This window comes from Myxocyprinus asiaticus, chromosome 2 (assembly GCF_019703515.2).
Source record: "Myxocyprinus asiaticus isolate MX2 ecotype Aquarium Trade chromosome 2, UBuf_Myxa_2, whole genome shotgun sequence".
Classification (NCBI taxonomy): domain Eukaryota; kingdom Metazoa; phylum Chordata; class Actinopteri; order Cypriniformes; family Catostomidae; genus Myxocyprinus; species Myxocyprinus asiaticus.
In genome coordinates this window covers 52398901-52408793 of record NC_059345.1, presented here as the reverse complement: position 1 = coordinate 52408793, position 9893 = coordinate 52398901, and positions in this window count along the sequence as shown.

Below are 9893 nucleotides of genomic sequence, written 5' to 3'. Positions count from 1 at the left end.
AATGAAATCTAGAAATCATATCATGTTAACACATTACACTGTTTTTTTTTTAGAAGTTAGTCCTTTTTGAAAACACCAGATGAATTGCCCTAAGGTTATTTTTTCCCTCAAGATGATGTTGCTCCATCTAACATTGATATACATACTGAAATATTTACCTTTGAGAAACCAAAGGAGTCATATAATTTTCCATACCATTCACATAATATTTAAACCATGAGAAAGCACTTTCCCTCTTTTAAGAAAATACACACAAAAGCCTTTCTGGTGTTATTTGAAAGCAATTTGAAGGTAATGAAATGGCAAGACTCTAAATATTATTATACTGTCAACATTTTTGAGTTTTGTTTTATGTTTTTTAAAGCTAATAAATCAAATGGCTAAGCTCTCAATAGTATAATACTTTCAAGCAAAGAAGCAACTTCATAATAAAACAAGAGTTCCTGTTGTTACATATGAGGGCCATATTAAATATTTAAATTAATGATTAAATACATAATACATTTAAAAAAAATATTTAAAAAATATTAAATTAATCATTAAATCACCAAATAAATCAACAAATGTCCCTTGTATTTCATTTTAGCATTATCTGTGAGTGGATCTTTCATTTAAGCACACACTTCGTGTCTTTTCCTTTTAAGGGTTATGGCTATCAGTACGTCACTCAACAACAGTGGGCATCACCTTTTAAAGTAGGACGTCCTCTTCCATAATGCCCTTCTCTTACAGAAACACCTAAAGCCAATGTTACAGTCATTAATAGAATTTATTTAGTCCAATATTTACCTTACATTTTCTATATGGGCTAAAATTAAGTGATTGTCAATGTTTTGGTTGGCAACTTCATCTGTAAATATTGTACCAAGCTCAGCCATAGCTCAGCCATAGTGCAGTGTGAAAAAAGTCCAAAGAAATAGATTTTGAAAAGTGACGCCCACTTACATTGAGTGACATGCCGATAGCCGTAACCCTGCAAATGAAGATCAAAAGACATGAAGCTCTTGCTTAATGAAAAGTCAACCAAAAGATAAAGCTAAAATGAAAATGGATGCAAACTAGTGCTACAATGAAATACAAGGTACATTTAATTTATTTAGCAATTTAATGATCAATTTCATGATTTTAGAGTTTTTATCTATTTCATTGTTTTTAATGATTTAAATTGGGGTAATTTGGACCTCCATATTTTATAGGCATATATTAGTCTCTTAAAGCAATGTTTACAATTTATATCATTGTTAGAGTGTTATAATATATATTATATATAATTATATATAATCTGGTTACAATATTCAAAATTCAATCCATCCATTCCTACTTATATCCATATTTCATTTATATTCTTTAACATATCCTACCTCTTCTTCAATACATTACATCACCTGCACATAAATGTATATCTGTATATAAAATATTCTAACAACATTATTGCACTATTGTATATTTCTCTTTTTTTTATCTGTTATACTGTATATTATTTTTATGTCACTATATGTATATATGTTTAAATGTATATGTTTGTGTGTATGTATATACGTTGCACTCTCTTACACTGGTAGCTTCTGTCACCATGACGAATTCCTTGTGTCGTATACTTGGCAATAAAGCTCATTCTGATTCTGATTCTGATCATTTGGGTATCTTATTCACAAATAACTTTATGCTCTATTTCATTAAAAATGAAAAAATTACATTTCCAAATTCAAACTCAAGAAATGCTTGCAAGAAATGCTAAAACATAAGCTGTGAAGAGTGAACCAGGGACGGTTCTAGGATTGATTTTATTGACCAATTGCCCACAGTCAGTTCTCTAAACATTTGATCTTATAGCACACAAAACTGTGCTATCTCATCAACTCTGCATTGCTAGAATGAGCACTTTTGGGGACTAAATAATCACAGATAATTGCCAGGTTAGTGACATCAAAACTTTTAAAGATGTCCAGTTTAATTTGAGGCACATAGCAGAAAGTAAAGTGGATATCCACAAGCAGAGCTGCATTTTCTGCTTTGTTTACTTAGATATGTCTGTGAAAATCTCTATAATGAGGTTCTATTTCCTTTTGTTCCAGACCGCCAAAGGCAGTACTGAAAACACTAGTGGAAAACTCTTGCACTTGATCTTTGACCGAGAATCGAATTAGAAAGTTGTCACCCCATGACGCATGACGTGTCTTTAGCTATAAAAAACCCTGAACACGTCAGCTTGATCTCTTCTTCATTCTTGCTTGACAGAAACGATTGTGATGATATTTTGTGCAGTTCGTTTTTGAAGAGTGCTTCAGCTGACATCCGTGAACTGTTTCGTCACCATGTTTACGAATTGGATTTTGAGCGGTTTTCTCCGTGAAGCACCGCTAGCGACCGGGAAGTGCGGTTTATGAGCGGTTTTCTCCGGGTTTTGCTGTTCGCAATCGGAAAGTGCTGTTTATGAGTGTTTTCTCCGGGAAGCACTCTGAAGCCCTGGTTGCCTAGGTTTAATGAGTGCAGGATCATCGTTTGTTTCTCGCTGGACGTGAAACTTACATGAGTGTTGTTAACGAGCACTGGATTTCAACTCATTGGATTGCTTTTAGGTGAGTATTGAATTCAGTATGGATACATCTAGATGTTCTACATGCCCTAATGTGATGGGTATCATGGATGGACATAATCAGTGCCCTGCTTGTCTTGGTGTGGACCATCTTAAAGAGGCAATGTCTGAGTGCTCCATAATGCCTCTTGCTGTGCATCGAGTGCAACTGGCGGGTCTGGAATCCTCTGCAGAGGATTTGCTGTTTTCTTCGAGCATCCCTGTCTGATTGTAAACATAAGCAAACACTTCATCATGACAAAAGGAAGAAAAAAACTAAATCCTCTGATTTAGCACACAAAGTGGAACAGCTGTCTTCTGCTGTAAAACTTTTACTGCCACTCCTGGTTAAAGCTCAGACTACAACAGAGACACAGGACAAAGTGGAGCCTGAATCATGCACGCCATCGTCACCAGCTATGCATGCAGAACAGGAGTTAGATGCGATGTCAGTGGCTGCCACTGACTCGCTTTTTGGTGCAAATCTTTTTGCAGCTTCAGTGATAGGTGAAATTCTACCTGTGGCCCAGTCACACCACTCTGACAATGATAATGTGTCTGACAAATTGGGTGGGTCATCTTCAGTCATCTTCAGTCCTTGTAGGGAACGTTGAAAGCGATGTTCGCCCGTATTAATCTGGACCCCCCACAACCAGCAGTGGGCTCTGAGAATGGTTTTCTGCATTGTGCACAAAGACCCTCCTTTATTATGCTTCAGTGCCATGATTTTACACCCGTATTGGTGTCTGCATTACAGAGATCATCAAAGGCCACACGTCCTGATCAACTGGCCCTCACACTGGCAGTGATGCAGGACCCAGAGGCAGTCGGTCTTGGTCCTCACTGAGTGCAACATCATCTGATCCTTTAGTGAGGGATCTAACTGAACTTGTATTGCAGGTGATGTGTGTCATTGCCAACCACTGCGGCACAGCTTTAGGCACTCTAGTGCAAGCATGATGCCAGGTTTGGTTGGCCCAATCCCCTTTGCCAGAGGTCTGTCGGAACAACCTGAGAAGGTCGCCGCTAGTATCTGTTTGAATCTTCGGACCGGCAGCACAGTAAGCTCTGGATCGGTGTGTTTCGGTCTCAGCGACTCGTTCCCATCATGTAGGGACAGCTTCAGGCCCCAGGGCACTTACAGCGACCCCTGTTGCTCGCTATCAGAATGTTGGTGCAAAATCTACATTTAAGCCTCCTCATTAGTTTCGTCGTCTGAGCCTCCACCTCCTGCTACCAGACGTGGCACCTTACTATGGGGGCATCAGTCTCACATGTGACAGCCTATAATGGACTCTGATGTTAAATGGCTGTCTTTGAAATCTGAATTCCTCTTGGCCATTACAACAGCAAAGCATGTGAGTGAGCTCCATGCATTATCAGTGAGAGCTCCCTGTATGCGCTAAGGGTCTGATTTGAATAATGTTTCATTGTGGCCCAATCCAGCATTTTTACCCAAGACATAGTCTCCACAATTTATGAATCAGCCCATTGTGTTGGCAGCTCTGCCACCAGATCAGGCTGACATGTGGGTTGAGAACTTGTCCAGTTAGGTCTTTGAAGGTTTACACTGACAGGACAGCAGCCTGGCACAAGACCGACCAATTGTTTGTTTGCTTTAGTGATACATGCAAAGGGACAGCACACTGGGTGACGCAGGTCATTTATCATGCATACGAGTTTTCAGGGGATCCTGTCCCCTCATCTATTCACTGTCACTCTATGCATACTCTCACAACATCTTGGGCAGCGCTCAGACGTGTATTGATCTCTGAAATTTGTGCAGCAGCAACATGGGCTTCAGCCTGCACTTTTTCTAATTTCTACAGACTGAATGTGACTCCCCTGCCAGCAGTGTGTGCTGCAGTGCTCTCAGCCTGCACTGATGCATTGCAAGGTGATTCCTCGTGACTGCGTAGGTATTCGTCTTCCACTAGTGCTTTCAGTACTGCCTCTGGCGGTCTGGAATGTAAGGAAATAGAACACTGGTTATGTATGTAACTGTCTCTGAGTCTCTGGTCACTCTGAATTTGCAAGAAAGATTTAGAGATCAAGCTGACGTATTCAGGGGTTTTTATAGACACGATTCTCGGGTCAAAGCGCATGCGTTTTCCACTATTGCTTTCAGTACTGCCCCTGGCAGTCTTCAACTCAGTCACAGAATCACAGTTACATACATAACAAGCGTTTTCTGTGCTGTACTTAAGACTCTACACATTTTCCCCTAATTTCCTGAGTGTTTTCTGTGCACACACGCCATTATATAAATTATTTTTCTCCCCATGTCTGTCTTTTGTTATGGTATGATACCTCTCCGATAACCCTGCCCCGAAACACCCCGTAATGACAAAACCGACTGTGATTGGTCACTTTACATGACAGGCAGATGTCTTGTCCTGTCTAAATGGGCAGTTCTTGGCCAACTGAAGCTGCCATAAACCCCAGACCTATGCCATGGTCATAGGCCTGGTTACGCAAGACCAAGCCCTCAATGACACCATATTATTCAAGCTAGCAAGCTGATATTCATTCAAAATAGTCATTTTCTATAATAAACTGATGTTTAAAATGGTGTTATAAAAATAACTAAAACCGCTTGAATATAGACAAAATATATAATCGTAACTGTCTATTGAGGGCAACATGCTTCATCTGTCCTAATTATTCCTTTGTTCTCTATTTAACAAATTATAGAGCATGAATCAACAATTTCAAAACTTTGATAGTTCATGGTTATATAAAATGCCACAAAAAACATATTACTACAATAAATATAATTTTAGTAGAGTTAATTAACAAGTCTCTGTAATTAACTTGTGACTCAAGTCTTTTAAATCAGTTCACCAAAACAATTTGTTCACAGATTCGTTCAGTGACCATTGTAAAAAGTCATGGTTACTGGTGTAACCTCCGTTCCCTGATGGAGGGAACGAGACGTTGGTGTCGATGTAGTGACACTAGGGGTCACTCTTGGGAGCCTGAGACACCTCTGGTCTTTGATAAAAGGCCAATGAAAATTGGCGAGTGGTATTTGCATGCCACTCCCCCGAACATACGGGTATAAAAGGAGCTGGTATGCAACCACTCATTCAGGTTTTACGCTGAGGAGCCGATATAAGGTCCGGCCATTTCAGCGGGTAGTTCAGCGTTGTGGCAGGAGGGACCAAAGTCTCGTTCCCTCCATCAGGGAACGGAGGTTACACCAGTAACCATGACGTTCCCTATCTGTCACTCACTCGACGTTGGTGTCGATGTAGTGACACTAGGGGTCCCTATACAAAACGCCACAAGGCTGAACTGTGTTACATGAACTGGTGGTGTGTGGTGGGCAGACTTGCTGTGTGCCTCATAGCCAGCAAACCAGGTCGACACGTAACCTCCCCCAACACAGTTATGAGTGTCGAACGGCCCTTTTTGGGGACAAGTCGACTACCCAAAGATAGAGACAGGCTTAACCCAGTCGTGGCCTCTTTTCCCCTTCACTTTTTCCACTCCCTAAAAAAGAAGGGGGATTATCCGACTGGGCCGCCAGGTCTAGTCGGGGGGTGTCCCTCCCAAGGGGAGGACACCACAGAGACCACACCTCGCCCCAAGAGAGGGGGGGATATTTAAGTGGAAGAATACGTCACATGGTCTTTCCAACCATGTGGAGAGCCTTCAAGGTAGATCCTGCCCAATGGGGGAGGAGTTACTACAACATGGAGACTGGGGCAGAGGGGCTTTGCCCAAGGAAGACACAGTTTGCCAGCAGGGAAACGAATTAGCGGAAGATATAGATCGCATGGGGTTAGCCTTACAGGGAACCGCCACATGCGGAGCACCTACCCCAGAACCGGGCTATTAGTTAGCGCGTGTACTGGGCCGGCAGTGAGTCTCTCCGAAAACTCGACTGCCACAGGGCTCGGAGGAAGTCAACCAGGGAACAAATTTTGTGAACACTACCTGGGACGAAACTGGTTCCACCCGGAGGTTGTAGAACCTCAAAGGTGTTGGGTGTTGCCCAGCCCGCTGCTCTGCAAATGTCTGTTAGAGAGGCATCCCTGGCCAAGGCCCAAGAAGCCGCTACACCACGGGTAGAATGGGCTCGTAGCCCTACCGGGGCGGCATGTTTTGGGCGAGATATGCCATAGTTATGGCGTCAATGAGCCAGTGGGCGATCCTCTGCTTGGAGACAGCGCTTCCTTTCCGCTGTGCACCAAAAGCAGACAAAGAGCTGCCCAGAGATTCTAAATCTCTGCGTGCGATCCAAATAGATGCGTAAAGCACGCACCGGACACAGCAACGACAGGGCTGGGTCTGCCTCCTCCTGGGGTAGCACTTGCAGGTTCACCAGCTAGTCCCTATTTGAGTGGTGGGAACCTTGGGCACATAGCCTGGTCAGGGTCTCAGGATCACGTGAGAGTAACCTGGACCGAGTCTTCAAGGAGAGTGCCTTAAGCTCGGCTGACTGCAAAGCTCAAAGGGGGCTCTCTGTAGACCCTGAAGAACTACAGACGTCCGATGAGGGAACGAGGCACGGCCTGGAGGGATTCAGCCTCCTGGCACCTCTTAGGAACCTGATGATCAGATCATGCGTCGTGGTGTGCTGCTATGGCAGCAATGTACACCTTCAAGGTGGAAGGGGACAGCCTCCCTTCCAACCTCTCTTCAAGGAAGGAAAGCACTGATCTGACTGTGCATCTCTGGGGGTCTTCCCGACGGGAAGAACACCACTTAGCGAACAGATGCCACTTAAAGGCATACAGGCGCCTCGTAGAGGGAGCCCTATCCTGAGTGAACGTGTCTACCGTCGCAGGTGGGAGACAGCTTAGGTCTTCCACGTCCCGTCCAGGGGTCAGACATGGAGATTCCAGAGGTCTGGGCATGGGTGCCAGATGGTGCCCCTTACCTGAGAAAGAAGGTCCTTACTCAGGGGAATTTGCCCGGGGGGAGCTGTTGCGAGGAGCGTGAGGTCCGAGCACCATGTCTGGGCGGGCCAGTAGGGTGCCTACCAGGACGACCTTCTCCTCGTCCTCCCTGACCTTGCACAGGGTCTGTGCAAGCAGGCTCACTGGGGGAAAACGCATATTTGCGAATGCCGTGGGACCAGCTGTGTGCCAGCGCGTCTATGTCGAGGAAGGCCTTGGTCAGGGCGTACCAGAGTGGGCAGTGGGGAGGATTCTTGGGAGGGGAACAGGTGCACCTGTGCCTGTCGAATCTACTCCAAATCACCTGGACCACCTGAAGGTGGAGTCTCCACTCTCCCTTGAGGGTAACCTGTTGTGACGGCACATCCGCTGTAGTGTTGAGGTTGCCCAGGATGTGAGTGGCTTGCAGCGACTTGAGGTGCTGCTGACTCCAGAGGAGGAGAAGGCTGGTGAGGTGTGACATACAACGAGAGCGCAACCCACCTTGGTGGTTGACATATGCTACCGTTGTCGTGTTGTCTGTCTGAACTAACATGTGCTTGCCCTGGATCAACGGCCAAAACCTCCACAGGGTGAGCAGAATTGCCAGTAACTCGAGGCAGTTGATGTGCCAATGCAGTCGCGGACCCGTCCAGAGGCCGGCGGCTGCGTGCCCGTTGCAAACAGCGCCCCAGCCCGTTTGAGGCGTCTGTCGTGACCACGACGCGCCTGGGGACCAGTTCTAGGGGAACACCTGCTCGTAGAAACGAGAGGTCAGTCCAAGGGCTGAAAAGACGGTGACAGAACGACGTAATGGCCATGCGGTGTGTCCCGTGGCGCCATGCCCATCTTGGGACTCGAGTCTGGAGCCAGTGCTGAAGCGGCCTCATATGCATCAACCCGAGTGGGGTGGCCACCGCCGAGGATGCCATATGCCCCAGGAGCCTCTGAAAAAGTTTCAGTGGAACTGCTGTTTTCTGTTTGAACGCCTTCAAACAGGCCAGCACTGACTGGGCGCGCTCGTTCGTAAGGCGTGCCGTCAAGGAGACTGAGTCCAACTCCAAACTGTGAAAAGAGATGCTCTGAACCAGGAGGAGCTTGCTCTTTTCCCAGTTGACCCGAAGCCATAGTCGGCTGAGGTGTGAGAGCACCAGGTCCCTGTGTGTGCATAACATGTCTCAAGAGTGAGCTAGGATTAGCCAGTCGTCGAGATAGTTGAGAATGCAAATGCCCACCTCCCTTAACAGGGCAAGGGCAGCCTCTGCGATCTTCGTAAAGACGCGAGGAGACAGGGACAGGCCGAAAGGGAGGACTTTGTACTGATACGCCTGACCCTCGAACGCGAACCGCAGGAAGGGTCTGTGTCGAAAAGGATCGAGACGTGAAAAGTACGCATCCTTCAGGTCTACCGCTGTGAACCAATCTTGATGCCGGACGCTCGCTAGAATGCATCTTTGCATCAGCATCTTGAGCAGGAGTCTGTGTAAAGCCCGGTTCAGTACTCGCAGGTCCAAGATTGGCCGCAACCCACCGCCTTTTTTCGGTACGATGAAGTAGGGGCTGTAAAACCCTTTCTTCATCTCGGCTGGAGGGACAGGTTCTATCGCATCCTTCCATAGGAGAGTAGCAATCTCCGCGAAAGGTAGCAGTGTTTTCGTCTTTCACCAAGGTGAAGTGGACACCGCTGAACCTGGGCAGATGCCCGGCGAAGTGAATCACGGAGCCAAGTCGGACGGTCCGGACCAGCCCTCGTGACGGATTGGAAGGCGCAAGCCATGCATCCAAGTTCTGCGCAAGGGGGACCAAAGGAACAACGTCATCGGATGTACCGGCAGGTGAGGCCTCGCGGCGGGGCGGAGCTCGAGGTGCCACACCACGTCGTGGCCATACTGAGTCTAAGGACATCGAAGCATTTACCTGGCTCCTTGTGACCACCCCCGGAACAGCCTGGGACGGGGGAGGAAGAGGCCTGTCCTCGTGACCCGTGGAGACTGTCACATCGGGGGTGGATTTGTGCCACAACTGGGCGCTCAGGGCCGCTGGAGCGCCAACCTGCCAAATGGAGTGGTGGACGGTGGTCGTAATGCCAGCCGTACACACCGGATACGTGACCCAGGGAACAAGGAAACCACTCTTGCTGAGCTCTTGAGTACTGCAGCCACTTGGGCATGCAGCGCAATTAAATGCAAAAGGTAACAAAAAGATGAAGATCTGCTTACCAGCTCCAGAGCAGCGGGTTTCATTGTCCCTGGGTCGCCCGTCTCAAGGGTGCTTTGAAGCCTTTCACGGGTTCTGGGCGGCCGTGAGACGGGTGGCGTCTGCTTCCTGCGGTGGGCTCCATGCCGGGGCCGGGCCGAAGGGGCGGGCTGCGGCGGAGCCAGTGCAGTCACTGCAGGGGGACGCCCTTGGCGATGAGTAGACGGGGTGCGGGA